Source organism: Mustela nivalis, assembly GCF_964662115.1.
Source record: "Mustela nivalis genome assembly, chromosome: 5".
In the NCBI taxonomy this organism is placed as follows: domain Eukaryota; kingdom Metazoa; phylum Chordata; class Mammalia; order Carnivora; family Mustelidae; genus Mustela; species Mustela nivalis.
The window spans coordinates 120,856,181-120,872,598 of NC_139024.1; positions in this window are offsets into that span (position 1 = coordinate 120,856,181).

Below are 16,418 nucleotides of genomic sequence, written 5' to 3' on the forward strand. Positions count from 1 at the left end.
ACCCATACAACTACCATTTTTCACTTTCAATATAATATTCAAGAAGTTACATATTTTATTTAACACTTTTTAAAAAGTTTTTATTTATGTAAGTAATCTCTACATCCAATGGGGCTCAAACTCACAACCCTGAGATCAAGAATCATATGCTCTTCTGACTGAGCCAGCCAAGCACCTCTCAACACTTTATTATAAAATTGTCTCTGTGTAAGATAATTTTGCCCAAGTGTAGGCTAATGTAAGTGTTCTGAGTATGTTTAAGGTAGGCTGGACTTGGCTATTTATGTTTGGTAGTTTAGGTGTGTTAAATAAATTTTTGGTCAAAATGACAATGAGATACCAGCTCATACTGGTCACGATGGCTAAAATTAACAAGGGATGTGGAGAAAGGGGAGCCCTCTTACACTGCTGGTAGGAATGAGAGCTGGTACAGTCACTCTGGAAAACAGCATGGAGATTCCTCAAAAAGTCAAAAGTAGAGCTACCCTACAACCCAGCAATTGTACTTCTAGATATCCACCCCAAAGATACAAATGTAGTGATCTGGAGGGGCATCTGCACCCCAACGTTTATGGCAGCAATGTCCACAATAGCCAAACCATGGAAAGAGCCCAGATGTCTATCAACACATGAATGGATGTAGAAGCCATCAAAACAATGAAATCTTGTCATTTGCAATGACGTGGATGGAACATGTATTGTGCTAAGCAAAATAAGCCAACCAGAGAAAGACAATTATCATATGATTTCACTCTTATGTGGAATTTAACAAACAAAACAGAGGATCATAAGGGAAGAGAGGAAAAAATATAAAATGATGAAATCAGAGAAGGAGACAAACCATAAGAGACTCATAATCATAGGAAACAGAGGGTTGCTGAAGGGCAGAAAGGTGGAGGTAGGGGATAACTGGGAGATGGACACTAAAAAAAAAAAGACTTAAAAGAAGGCAAAAAATGCATTTTTGACTTAACAGTATTTTCAAATTATGATTGACTTACTGAGACATAACTCTATTGTAAGCTGAGGAAAATCACTTTTCCTTTATAGAGAAAAGTGATTGACTTATATATTAACCTCATATCCTCATATCCTCATATAACCTCATAACCTCATATCCTACAACCTTGTTATAATCATTTTTTCTTAGTTTGTTGTTGATTTTTTGGATTTTCTACATGGACAATCATGCCATCTGTCAACAAACCCAGATTTATTTCTCCCTTCCCAATTTGTATACCATTTCCCCCCTTCTTTTCTGTTTTATTGCATTAGCTAAGACTTCTAGTAGAATGTTGAAAAGTGGTGAGAGAGGACATCCTTGCCTTGATCCTGATCTTAGTAAGAAAGCTTTTAGTTTCTCCCTATAAAGTATGATGTTAGATTTAGATGTGGGTTTTTTTTTTTTTTTTTTTTTTTTTTTTTTTGGTAGATGTACTTCATCAAGTTGAAGTTCTCTATTCCTCATTGACTAAGAGGTTTTTTGTTTTTGTTATTTTTTAAAATCATGAATGGGTGTCAGATTTTGCCAGGTACTTTCTCTGCAACTATTGATATAATCATGTGGTTTTTCCTTTTCAGCATGTTGATATAATGGGTTATGTTAATTGGTTTTAAATTGCTGGACTAGCCTTGTGTACCTGGAATAAATCCCACTTAGTTGCAGTATATTGTTCTTTTTATACATTGTTGATTTGATCTGCTAATATTTTGTTGAGGATTATTCTGTGTATGTTCATGATAGATAAGGATCTGTAGTTTTCTTTTCTTTTAAAGATTTTATTTATTTGTTAGAGAGAGAGAGAGAGAGAGAGCAAGCACAGGCAGACAGAGTGGTAGGCAGAGGCAGAGGGAGAAGCAGGCTCCCTGCTGAGCAATGAGCCGGATGTAGGACTTGATCTAAGGACGCTGGGATCATGACCTGAGCCAAAGGCAGTCACTTAACCAACGGAGCCACCCAGGCGTCCCAAGGATCTGTAGTTTTCTTTCTTGTAATATTTTTGTTCAGTTTTGGTGCTAGGTTAAGTTAATACTGGCCTCATCAAATGAGTTAGAAGTGTTCTTCTGCACCTATCTTATGGAAAAGATTGTGGAGAACTGCTATCACTTCTTACCTAAATATTTGGTAGAATGCACCATTCTACCAAATGAACCTATCTGGGCCTGGTGCTTTCTGTTTTCCAATGCAACATTATTCTGGGAGTATCTAATAACCCAGGGTACCTTAATACATTAAGTTTTGCCTCCTTAGTATCCTATAATCTGTTGCGTTTCTTAGTTTTTACCTATTTTCATGACCTTGAGAGTTTTGAAGACTACCAGACACATAATTTGTAGAATGTCACTTGGTGTGGATTTGTCTAATGTTTTCTCATGACTAGATTGGGTAATAGATTTTAAGGAAGAATACCATAGAGGTAGAGTGAACTTCTCATCACATCATATCAGGGGGGTGCATGATATCAACATGAACTTTAACATTTAATTAAGGTTATTTCTGCCATGCTTCTCTACTATAAAGTAGTAACTTTGCAATTAGTAGTAGTTTTTTCTTTTTCCATATTCTATTCTTTGGAAGTGAGTCACCAAGTCCAGCCCACATTCAAGGGAAGGACAATCAAGCTCCACCTCCTGGGAAGGGAATTCTCTTCATATTACTTGGAATTATTCTGTAAGGAAGATTTGTTGGTTCTTTCTCTCTCTATTTTCAAATTTATCAATCATTTATCTATTTCTGTATGAACTCAATATTTAAAAAAATATTTTGGGTTATAATCCAATACTATGATTATTTTTCTGTTCATATTGTTGCAGCCCTGTTCGTAGAGAGCTTTTTCAGTTTGACTCCTGTGTCCCTTTGATATGCCCCTCTTTGGGGGGAGGTAACTTTCCTTTCTGGCATTGCAAGATATTCCAGGATCATCCTGTTTTTTTTTTTCTGTCTTGGCCATAGAATTAGCTTTTTTCCTAAGGAACCCTGGTTCCTTTCATTGGAGAATGACATTTAGAGGCTGAGATCTGGGTACTGGGTGCTCATTTCACTTTTCTAAAGAGGACACAGAAGTTCCAAGAGCTGCTTAAGCTCACACAGGCAAGTAAGTGCCTCCCATTTCAGCACCACGTTAGAGTTTGTTCAGTGCAGCCTTTAGTACCCAAGGTATGATGGCCAGTTCTCCATATATGTCTGTATTTGCTAAAGCTTCTGTGTTTTCAGTCTGTAGGGCTTAGATATTAACAATTTAATTCCCTAATATTTGGAGACTTTACTAAAAGAAAAAAAAATCATGTTTCATGAACAAGTTTCATTTACAAAATTGACCAGAATAGGCCAGAGGAGAAAAAGAGCAGAGAGGGGAACCACTTATACTTTTCCTTCATGTGGAATAGTTCTCTGTCCCCGCTGCTCTTTCCATGTCACTGGGCCTGGGAGAAAGACAACTTTCCCTGAGTATGAAAGAAAAATTATATGGAAACATCTTCCTTCATCACTTCCTCCACCCCTTCGTTTCTGCTCTGGCTGTTCCCATTCTCCCTCCCCGACTACTGGCTCTTGAGCCTTTCTTTCCTCCAACCTCAGCAAGAGCTGGGCTTCTCACCTAGAGCGAGGTCCTCTGTGGGAAAGGAGCCATTCCTACCCATGGAGGGCAGAAGAGGAGAGAGAGACATCAGAGCCTGAGGCTATGATGGAAGAAACAGCAGAAATGAAGGAGGTTGGAGCAAGAAGGACTTTGGAATGAGAGTGAGATCTGAGTGATCAGAGGGCTGCTGAGGACATTCCCAGAATCTCCATTTAGGAGGAAAGTGATGGGCCTGGGATACCAGGGCAGACAGCATGGGCTGGGGCTGGATGAGATTCACTCCCACACATATCTCTGTCCTAATACTACCTCACCCAGGTCACTTTAAGGGGTCCATCCAACCCCAGTTCTCCATAGGCAGGTATATTTCGGCTCCTCTCCATGGAGGATCTCTATAGCTGCCCAGCCCTAGTGTGTCTTGTCCCCCCACCCCCCAAGTTGACTCCCTCTGAGTCCACAATCAGCTCTTTCCCTTTCTGTACCTGGATCAGTATGTTGGGAGATGAGGAGTCAATTCTCGGCTTTTGAGTGTGATTGTCCTCAAGATCCTCCTCGTCAGTCCTTGCAAGACTGGGAGGACCCTGGATGTAAGAGAGAGATGGCGGACAGAGGAATGGGCTTTCCACCCCTCCGCCCGCCCTCCTCTCTCAGTCTTCCTTCACACGTCAGAGCTTTCTTCTCCTAGCTCCAGGATTTCTACAAGCCAGAGTAGGAAAGTGACAGAACTCTCTGTTTAGATGTCTGTCTCTCTACAAGTGTGCATACCTCCATTCCCACTATAGTTTTAGTGCCTGCCCAGTGCAGAGCCTGGGTATGTACAAAGCTTGATTCATAATTGTTCTCGCTTCAGATACTTCCATGTCTCAATTTATCACCTACTTAAAGTCTGTTCAAATGTTACTTCATTAAGGCCAATGCTGATCACCCTATCTTACCCTGTTCTGATTTTCCTTGCTTTTGCTTTTTTTTTTTTCCCTTTTAATTCCAGTATGGTTAACACACAGTGTTATATTAGTTTCTGGTGTACAATATAGTGATTCAACAATTCTATGCATTACTCAGTGCTCATGATGCTAAGTGTACTCCTTAATCTCGTCGCCTATTTGACCCATCCCCCCACTCCACCCAGTAACTATCAGTTTGTTCTCAACAGTTAAGAGTCTGTTTCTTGGCTTCTCTCTCTCTTTTTTCCCTTTGCTCATTTGTTTTGTTTCTTAAATCCCACATCTGAGTGAAGTCATATGGTTGTTTTTCCCTTTGCTTAGCATATACGCTCTAGCTCCATCCCTGTTACTGCAAATGGCAAGTTATCATTCTTTTTTATGGATGAGTGTTCCATTGTATAATATAATGAGTATATTCCACAGCACATCTTTATCCATTCAACTATTGATAGACTCTTGGGCTGCTTCCATAATTTGGCTATTGTAAATAATGCGGCAATAAACAGAGTGGTGCACACATCCCTTTGAATCAGTGTTTTTGTATCCTTTGGGTAAATACTGAGTAGTGTGATTATTGGATCATAAGGTAGGTCCATTTTTAGTTTTTTTTGAGGAACTTCCATACTGTTTTCCACAGTGGCTATACCAGCTTGCATTCCTACCAACAGTGCACAAGGGTTCTTTTCTCCACATTTTCACCAACTACTTGTTGTTTCTTGTGTTTTTGATTTTAGCCATTCTGATAGGTGTAAGATGATATCTCATTGTGGTTTTGATGTACATTTTCCTGAGGATGAGTGATATTGAGTATCTCTCATGTGTCTGTTGTCCATTTGTAGATATTCTTTGGAGAAATGTCTGTTCATGTTTTCTGCTCATTTTTTTTTAAAGATTTTATTTATTTATTTGACAGAGAGAGAGATCAGAAGCAGGCAGAGAGAGAGAGGAGAAAGCAGGCTCCCTGCTGAGCAGAGAGCCCAATGCGGGACTCGATCCCAGGACCCTGAGATCACGACCTGAGCCGAAGGCAGCGGCTTAACCCACTGAGCCACGCAGGCGCCTCTCTATTCATTTTTTAATTGGCTTGTTTTTTGGGTGTTGAATTGAATTAAGTTCTTTATATATTTTGGGCTAACCTTTATTAGATACGTCATTTGCAAATGTCTTCTCTCATTTGGTAGGTTGCCTTTTAGTTTTGTTGATTATTTCCTTTGCTGTGCAGCTTTGTGTTTTGATCAAGTCTCAGAAGTTTATTTTTGCTTTTGTTTCTCTTGCCTCAAGACACATAACTAGGGGGTGCCTGGGTGGCTCAATGGGTTAAAGCCTCTGCCTTCGGCTCATTATTATCCCAGGGTCCTGGGATCGAGCCCCACATCGGGCTCTCTGCTCAGCAGGGAGCCTGCTTCCTCCTCTCTCTCTCTGCCTGCCTCTCTGCCTACTTGTGATCTCTGTCAAATAAATAAATAAAATCTTAAAAAAAAAGACACATAACTAGAAAAGTATTGTTATGGCCAATGTCTGAGGAATTATTGCCTATATGCTGTCTTCTAGGATTTTTATGATTTCATGTTACACATTGAGGTCTTTAATTCATTTTGAGTTTATTTTTGTGTATGATGTAAGAAAGTGGTCCAGTTTCATTCTTTTGCATGTAACAAAAGAGAAAAAATCTAGTCAGTTTTCCCAACACTATTTGCTGAAGAGGCTGTCTCTACCCATTGTATATTCTTACCCTCTTTGTCAAAGATTAATTGACTCTATAACTGTGGGTTTCTTTCTGGGCTCTCAATCTTGTTCCATTGATCTATATGTCTATTTTTGTGCCAGTACCATACTGTTTTTTTTAATACTGTTTTTGTAATATAACTTAAAATCTGGAATTGCGATACCTCCAGCTTCATTTTTCTTTTTTAAGATTGCTTTGGCTATTCAGGGTCCTTTGTAGTTCCATACATATTTTAAGATTGTTTGTTCTAGTTCTGTGAAAAATACTATTGGTATTTTGATAAAAATTGCATTAAATCTGTAGATTTATTTGGGTAGAATGGACTTTACAATAATATTTGTTTTTCCAATCCATGCACAGGAGTGTCTTTCCATTTGTTTGTGTCATCTTTAGTTTCTTTCATCAGTGTTTTATGTTTCTCAGAATACAGGTCTTTCACCTCCTTGCTTAAGTTTATTCCTAGGTGTTTGATTAGTTTTGGTGCAGCTGTAAATGGGATTGTTTTCTCTATTTGTCTTTCTGTTGCTTCATTATTAATGTATAGAAATGTAACAGACTTCTGTATTACCACCCTCCTTAATGATGCCACTTCTCCCCATCATCTTGCATTGATTGTCAACTTTGCATTATTTTTCCTCTACATCTCCAATCACTATCTAACGCACTGTGAAGAGTTCTTTTTCACAGATGGCCTCAACAATATTTTCTACTCCTCATGCTCTTTTGCAATGTGACCTCACCATCTGTCTAGAGGTGGGGCCTAATTCCCCTCTTCTTAAAGATTTATTTATTTATCTATTTATTTGACAGAGAGAGAGAGATCACAAGTAGGCAGAGAGACAGAGAGAGATGGAAGCAGGCTTCCTGCTGTGCAGAGAGCCGGAAGTGAAGCTTGATCCCAGGACTCTGAGACCATGACCTGAGCTGAAGGCAGAGGCTTAACCCACTGAGCCACCCAGGCGCCCCTCCCCTCTTCTTTAATCAGTGACTAGTTTTGAGACTAGTACATGAGAAGGTGACACTGCTTGACTTTTGAGGTTCTGACATAAGATGCTTTGTGATTTTTTTTTTTTAAGATTTTATTTATTTATTTGAGAGGATGGGGAGGGGCATAGGGAGAGACTCTCAAGCAGACTGCAGAGCTTGAGGTGGGGCTCAATCTCACAACCCTGAAATCATGACCTGAGCCAAAATCAAGAGTCTGTCTCTTAACCAACTGAGCCAGTCAGTTGTCCAGATGCCTCATGATTTCTGACTTGGCTGCTTGAAACTCTCCCTCCTGGAACCCAGATGCTGAGCTGGGAGCAACCAAGCCATGTGGAGAAGCAGGTGGAACCTAGATCACAAGAAGAGAACCTAGATCATCCAGTAGCCCTAGAAATCTCCCATCTCTTAGCAGTCATGCCTGAAGCCTCATGAGAGAAATCTCTTTTTTCTTTTTTTAAGATTTTATTTGTTTGAGAGAGAGAGAGCATGAGGGGGGTAAGGGGCAGTGGGAGAAGAAGACTTCCCACAGAGCAGGGAGATCACACAGGGCTCGATCCCAGGACTCTAGGATCATGACCTGGAAGGCAGTTACTTCACCGACTGAGTCCCCCAGGTGCCCCATGAGAGAACACTCTTGAATGTTCTGAAACAGCTGGGCCTCCAGGTGACTACAGCCCCAGCTGTGTCACATGAAGCTGAAGAGCTGCCTGCTGAGCCCAGTCAATGCATACAGTGAGAGCGAATAGAATATTGTTTTATTTTGGAGTTGCTACCCAGCAATAGATAAAAGGAACACACACTATATGATATCATAATAATACTATTATTGTGTTTTTATTTATTGTCCATATTTCCTGTCAGACTGGAAGCATCAGGAGAGCAGGTGTTTTGTCTGTTTTGATTAAATGATTATCAGGCCTAGAATCATGCCAGGCAGAGGCATTCACTAAATATTTGTGAATAAATGAATACATATTGTGGCCAGATTCCTTAAATGGGTCTGAGACTGAACCAGCTTAGAGGTGTTTGGTTTTGGAGGTTGTTTCAGTCTGTTTGGGTGTTCATCACAAAACACCACAGGTTGGTTGGCTTAAACAACATACTCTTTGGGATCTCTTTTACAAGGACTCTAATCCCACTCATGAGGCCTCTACTCTCATGATCTAATCACCTCCCAAAGGCCCCAACTTCTAATACCATCACACTGGGGACTGGATTTCAACATACGAATCTGGGGGGCACATTCAGTCTACAGCATTACTGGAGTATTGGGTCAGAGGTCAGGGTAGAAATGAGATTTGGGACTGGGGATGTTGCATGAGCCTCTAAGTTCAGGGGTTGGGAGTAGCAGAGAGCAGGGCCTGAGGGGTCCAGTCTGAGGGTGCTTGGGGCACCAGAGAGGAAAGATGCAGGACCTCAGACTCCCTGGCAGTGAATCATGGAGGGTGTAGGGACCATTACCGGGAAATGGGTGGTCAGTAGCCCGGGTCCTATTGCTGGGGTCCTTGTAACCTACAACGGTGTCCAGCCCACACTGCACATGGTCCTCAGGGGCTTCTCAGTGGCTCCTCAGCTTGTCAAAGAGGAGGAGAGGACAGCTAAAGGCCATGACAACTGGCTGGCTCTGGTCTGGGCTCAGCCATGGTCATGAGGTACTAACTCGGGTAGTGGGACCCTGAAACCCCAGGGCAGGTCCCTCCAGGCCTGGCACTGCATCTGCCCTTCACTCTACTACCCAGTCCAGTACCCAGAGAACCCTCTCCAAACACAAACAGGTGTTCCTTAGGCTAGTCCTTCCCATGCCACTCTTCTCCCTGACTCCTTCTTCCCTCCTTGGAACCTGTTCCCCTATGGCATCCTTATTTACACCCCAGCCTCACTTCCCCAGAAGCATCTTCCCCTTTCTAGATCCAGTACACTGCGGGCTATCACCCCTTATCCTTCATGCCATGTCTGGAGATGTACGGAACTGAGTCCAGTCCCAGAGGCAGCAGCAGAAATAAGTGATAGGGACTTAGGAGTCCTAGATCCTATCTTTGGAGATAAGGCACCCAGTGTCTTTGTGGGGTCCACCCCAGACCTGGGAGCTAGCTGTTATTGCCTGGAGATCTTGCTGTATCTTAAGGGCCGAATCAACGGTCACACAAGGGAAACATCTATGGAAATAGCTATATTATTTTAGATTTTGGGAAACATTTTGCACCCCAACCTGACAGGGACAGGGGCAACGTCTTGTGTTCAAAGCCTCGCTCTGGTGCTGGGAGCAGAGGGAGGGAGACCCTGGGAGGTCCTGGCTGAGCCAAAGGGGAGTTTTCCAACCTCATCTCTGTGACCACACGGGGGCGCCGCTGCGCTGCTCCTGAATTCAGACTGAGCAGCCTGGGAGAGCCTGGGCTGTCAGCCGCTCAGAGGAGGTCGACCAGCATCAACCGGGGGTGTGAAGAAGTTTCTGAGCAGCCCTGGACTCCACAGGTGTCAAGGTCAGAAACGGGGCAAGGACTGAAGGAGAGGAGAGCTCAGGTGAGCCATCTATGAGGTTTCTGCCTCTCCATTCTGACCTCTCTCTCCAGCTCCTTGATGATAACACTCAGGAAAACTGAAAAGAAACATTTTCTTTTCCTGTGTCTTTCTAGTACTACTACTACTTCTTATTCTTTTTTAATTTTTAAGTAATCTCTACACCTACCATGGGGCTCAAACTCACAAATCCAAGATCAAGAGTCACATGCTCTATCAACTGAGCCAGCTGGATGCCCCTTCTTCTCTTTTAAAAGTAGGCTCCATGCCCAATGTGGAGCCCAGCACAGGGCTTGAACTCATGATCCTGAGATTAAGACCTAAGCCTAGGTCAAGAGCTGGATGCTTAACTGACTGAGCCACCCAAGTGCCCCTCCAGTACTCCTCCTTGATGTCAACAATAATGTTTGTATAAATTTTTTTCAGGAAGGATACACGAGGAGTTGGTAATGTGCATCTCTGGCAGGGAAGCTGGGTCCTGGGATCTTGGGAGGGAGGAAAATTTTCTACTGCAAGCCCTTTGGAAGGTATTGAATGGTCTCTTTAAGATATTTTACATTAAAAAAGTCCCTCTCATCTGCATGACCTCTGCCAGTTAATGCTCAGTTTACACAGCTGTGTCTATGGGATGCACCCAGATCCTGGCCCTCTGCTGCCTTGTTCCTCCAGCATGCCCAGTGTGTCCACACCTCAGAGCTTTTAGAGCTGTTCCAGGCCAGGAAACGTGTCTCCCAGGCAGCATGTCCTTCCCTGGCCTTGTCTTCCACCGTCCTCTTTGAGAGGCCCTCCCTGCACTACTCACCGCTTGTGGAACCTCCCACCTCCCTCTCACCCTGCCTTGCCCTGCCTTTGGTCACTGACACACATTTAAAAAAATATATTTATTTGAGAGAGAGAGAGAGAGCGTGCATGAGTGGGGGTAGAGAGAGAGGGACAAGCAGACTCCCCACTGAACGGGGAGCCAGACACAGGGCTCCATCCCAAGATCCTGATCTAATGACCTGAGCCAAAGGCAGATGCTTAACGGACCGAGCCGCCCAGGCACCCTGACACACATTTTAAAGTATATTTAACTGTTTATTGTCTGTCTCTTCTTGAGAGTATAAGCTTTATGAAGACAAGGATAGAGATTTTGATTGTTCACAGACGTATTTCCGTTGTCTTGAACGTGCCCTGTTGTTGATTTTAAAACATTTGTTGAGTGAGTGAACTAGTGAATGCACGTTCAGACTGACATACTCACTGACACACACTGTCACATACCAACACACCTTCACACACACAACATGGAATTCCAGCCAGTCTCACGGGTTAACACACACCTTACGTGCTGACCTAAGGTCCTTGGTCTGTAAGAGAGCTAATTTACTTTCTTTGAGATTTGCAGACCACTGAGCTTGAGGAGTGAAGGACCAGAACTTTCCCAGGCCACAGAGGCCAGCAAGTGTGTTGGAAGCCGCCTCGGCTTTCTGATTAGCCTAGCAGTTCTTTTAGCAAAATATTTTCCTTCCCTTAGGTCACCCAGATGATTTTATTGACCTCCCTTGCAGAAAGAACAGAGTCCCTGGGTACATCATGAGACAAGAACCAGCCCCCACCCCCATGACCTCCTTGCACTGAGACCTTTTGTAGCCAAGACACCATCAAGTCTGCACGTGATCAGGAAATGTTGCAGGCCACTGCACTCCCTTTACTGATTAACCACCCTAACCCCTTTTGAAAACCCCTAGACCAGGCAGAATTCTTAGAGTTGGCTTTTGGACAAGAGTCCTTCTGCTCAGGTGGCCGGCCTCCTGAATAATGCTCAATTTCTGGGCTAGGAACAGCTGAACTTGGGTTTGGTAACATACCGACAGCACATTCTTACACACATGCATGTGAAGCCCAATTTTCATTCAACATTATGCTGTGAAAATGTACCATGCTGTTAAGCATTATTTTACAGTTTCTCCAAATTATTGTGAAAAATTTTGATGATACCTAAAGTTTGAAACAATAGTACCTAGAACCCTCGATTTAGTCAATTTAATATTTTTCTTATATATGTAATAAATTATATTTCTATAATTTTTGCAGAAATTTTTGAAAATTACTTGCTAATCTCATGACCCTTATTCCTAAATACTTCAGTTCTCACCTCTTAGAACATTTTTTCCACACAATATTGTTATACTGAAGGGAGTAAGTGTAATTCCCTGATATAAAATGTCAAAGTAAGATAAAATTCTCTTAATTATCCACCAAAAGTCTTCTATTTGAAGGAGAGGGGAGCTCAGGGACGTGCGGGCCACGCTGAGGTTTCCGTGGCCTCCCCGCAGCCCCTCTCTCTAGGCACTTGATGGTAACAGCAGGAAAACTGGAAAGTAGAAGCATTTTCTTCTATTCCCTACTTCTCAGTTTTTCGAAATTCAGTTTTCTGAAAAACAAAATCATTTCTTTTCGGGTACAGATCCTCACGGTCTACATCCTATTCCACAGTGTGGACATACACACTGGGGTTATAGGACTAAGATCCCAGCTCCCCTAGGCCTCATGCTCCCTGGAAGGCATAAGAGGGGTCCCTGTGCTGAGGTCACAGAAGTCTCTCTCTTAATGCAGGTGACAGGCAGAGCTGACATCTTGTGTGAGTGCACTCCCGCCCCACATGTGTCAAGAGTGAACCCACAGACTTTGTTTAACACCTCTCTTACCCCAGGGATTGTCTCCCATAATTGGGGGTTGAGAAAAGGTCCATACGTAGAACTAAGACCCAGTCACCCCAAAACTCCTTGTCCCAATAACAAAGCCTAAGTGAGAGCCCCAACCCCTGCTCCTCCCCATCACCTCTCACACACTCACCACCACCATCTGCCTGCAGTCCACCAAGACTAATGTCATTATGTCCCTTTCTTCATCTCTGTTGGTCACTCCTGGTCCCCCAGATGTCCTGTGCTCTCACTCCATGAGGCTCTGCACACCCCTATCCTGCCTCCTTTTCTGCCCCCCTTCCCACTCCTGAACCTTCCTCTGTGCCCCCTGGAATGCTCAGCCCATGATTGGCAAATGTCCACAGTCCTCTCAGGATGGTCCCCTTACCTCGCAGCTCCAACAGAAACCAGGTCCCCCCTAGGACCCAGCTCCCTGTGCTGTCCTTTCCCACGGGGTGTCTCCTCTCCTATGGACCTGGCACCCCTAGGCTGGGAGGTGGTCGGGCCGTCAGTTCATCCAACCTCCTTCCCTATTCTTCTTTCTGCTAATCATCTTGATTCTATGTCACCAAGCACATTGAACACATTAGAGGACAAATGTACAGATTTCTCCCACCATCTATTCATGTCCTAGCATCTGTCCCCGTGTGATGTGCCTTCCAGGCCTTTAGCACAGGTGACTCATGCTTGCTGGTACCAGCCAGAGCCAGTTCCCCTGCTATTGCCCTAAACAGCATCCCTTCCTGTCTACTTACAGGTACTGGTCCGGCAATTCTTCCCTGTTGTCTTTTTCATCATCAGTGTTTATTCTCAACTAGATTACGGTGCTGGCGGTGAGAAGACACATCCCTGACCTTCATTTTGAGGGTATTTAACTGATTCTCGGCCCCAGCTGTGTGCTCTCAACTCTGATGCCATGTGAACTCTGAGATCACACTTCCTGTAGAATTCCTCCAGCCAGTGCTTGAGGACAGCAAGGAAACTAAGGTAGGACTCTTCCTCTTCTGCAGGTTGACTGAGGCTCCAGGGTTCCCCGACACCCCGATGAACTTGCCTGACTCTGCACTGGGTCGAGGACTCTTCCAGGCAACCTCCCTTCTCTGTTCATCCCTTGGATTCAGACTTGCCTCAAGATTTGCTGTTCTCCCAGCCTTTCTGGCTCCTTTGCCATGTCTTCTCACAAGGGTTTCTCCTAACAAATTCCTGGCATTATCATGCTGTACTGGGTCTGCTCCCCACAAACACTGAAACACCAGTGGCATCAGGAATGGCCCAAGAATTCAGGCAGAAAGATGGGGATTGGGGAAGAGCTCACACACTGCCTGGCAGACCAGGAGTCCACCGACCACGCTGGAAGGTAGGACACAAAGGGCGGCTGAATTGCTGCAGGTGTTGCTGGAGGTGAGCTGAGAAACTGTCCTGGTCTGGGGGAAAGCTATGGCAGGTGGGATGACAGAAGCTGGTGGAAAATAATGGGGGAGGATTACCCACAGAATCAGTGGAGGTGGCAGCTTACAGCTGAGTGTGCTGATGCCTCATAGATAGATATTGGGAATCTGAGGGCTGTTAACGAAGCTTTACTGCTAGTTTGACCACCTCTGCAGTGGCTTATAGAGGTGTTTTGTTGTTGATGTTGTTGCTTTTGTTTTTGTTTTTAGCAGTGCAAGTAGGAAAGTTTATTAAAGTGCAAGTACGCTCCAGAGATGTGAGAGCAGGCTGGTTCAAGGGACAGCTGTCAGAGAGGCCTTTTCTCCTGTGGAGGAGATAGAGCGGGGTGGGAGCCGAGGACAGGATGCGAGGACCAGAACTCTAGAGATATTTAGACACTGAACCAAGGCAAACCTACTGTGTGAAAGTCAGGGCCCTGGTGGGGAACACCCAAGATTCTGCAAACTGAAACAAAGTTATCCTGGCCCCTCCGGGCATCCATGGGGGCTCCCCTTTCTCTAGTAATGGCCAGCTTTTTCACTATGCTGGAAGGTGGTGCAGAAGTGTTGCCTCTGTGAGGCAATGTGTGTCTTTCCAAGAACTAGCCAGCTGGTACTTGTGAGAGCCTAAGGAGTACTTCTTGGACTGGATTTTGAGGTGTTGGACCAAGGTGAGAATGTCAGGCTGGATAAACAAAAATTCATTGGCTTGGAGGTACTCTCTCAAGACATGGGTTTATCAAGGACCCCAGGGCATGGGGCAGGCTTACAGCTGGGGATGCTCTTCATAGCCCAGAAAGAATGATGTCCAACTCTCAGTGAGGTAGACATGATTTGGTTGTCCTGGCAGATGGTGGAGTGGGGGATAAAGAGGCTGAAGGAGTAGAGGAATCTTGTGAAGCCAGAAGACCCAGCACAGGCTTATGTCCCACAAAAGGGCCCAAAAGGTGCACCTGTCAAAGAAGCCATCAGGAAGCTGATTGTACGTGGGCTTGCAGCACTAAGGAGTTTGGGGGTGTGTGTCTCCTGCAGGCTGGGACGACAGTAGGTTGACTCACTAGTGTCCATGGGGAAGGTGTGTCCCTGAAGAGTCAGAGGCCAAGTGGTGACAGTTAACCTGGGAAAGGCAGAGGCCATAATGACTATAATAACTCCAAAGGAGCAGAGACCTTTATCTGGTTCTGTGTTCCTAATAGGAAGAGTAAGTGGGTCCAGAACCAAGGGGTGTGGCTCCTAAATTTCCATCACTGGGGGATCATCCACTGGAGGACTTTGCATCTTCTGTCACCACCATTCTGGAGTCTGTAAAGTGGGAGGTCCTGCCTCCCACAAGGGAGACGTTCTTACGAGGGTCCCGACAGCAGTCCCATGGTCCCATACAGTACAGCCGTCTCCAGGGTACTTCTATTTATCTATCTATCTATTTATTTATTTATTAAAATACTTTATTTATTTGACAAAGATCACAAGTAGGCAGAGAGGCAGGCAGAGAGAGAGAGAGAGGAAGGGAAGCAGGCTCCCCGCTGAGCAGAGAGCCCAATGTGGGGCTCAGTCCCAGGACCCTGGGATCATGACCTGAGCCAAAGGCAGAGGCTTAACCCACTGAGCACCTAGATGCCCCTCCAGGGTACTTTGAACTCCATATACCCAGACCAGCAGATGAGAGGAGTCCCCTCTTCTTTTTCATTTATTTATTTATTTAAAATTTAATTTTATTTTTTTGGTGTTCCAAGATTCGTTGTTTATGCACCACAGCCAGTGCCCCATCCAATACGTGCCCTCCTTAATACCCACCACCAGTCTCACCCATCCCCCCTCCCCCTCCCCTCCAGAACCCTCAGTTTGTTTCTCAAAGTACATAGTTTCTCATGTTCGTCACCGCCTCCAATTTCCCCCAATTCACTTTTCCCTTCCTTCTTCTAGTGTCCTTTGTGTTATTCCTTATGTTCCACAAGTAAGTGAAACCATGTGATAATTGAGGAGACCCCTTTTCTTGACGTAGGAGTAACTGACCCTCATCTGCATGATGTGGGAGCCCCCACAAAGGAGGAAGGAGGAATATTTTTTAAAATATTTTATTTATTTATTTGAGAGAGAGAGAGAGAGAATAAGAGGGAGAGAGCATGAGAGGAGAGAGGTCAGCGGGAGAGGCAGACTCCCCGCCAAGCAGGGAGACTGATGTGGAACTTGATCCTGGGATTCCAGGATCATGACCTGAGCTGAAGGCAGTCACCCAAACAACTGAGCCACCCAGGTGCCCAGGAATATATATTTTTAAGATTTTATTTATTTATTTGACAGAGAGAGAGAGAGAGAGAGAGAGACAGAGGGCATTAGCTGGGGGAGCAGGAGAGGGAGAAGGGCTCCATCAATCCCAGGACTCTGAAGGCAGATACTTAACCAATTGAGTGGAAGGCAGATACTTAACCAATTGAGTCACCCACGCATCCATGGGAGCAGGAGGAATATGTGGGGAATTCTGAAAGATTTGGGTGTCTTCTGCTTTCCTCTTTCTCCGCTGCAGCTGTGTATAGACATGCAGACCAACCAAC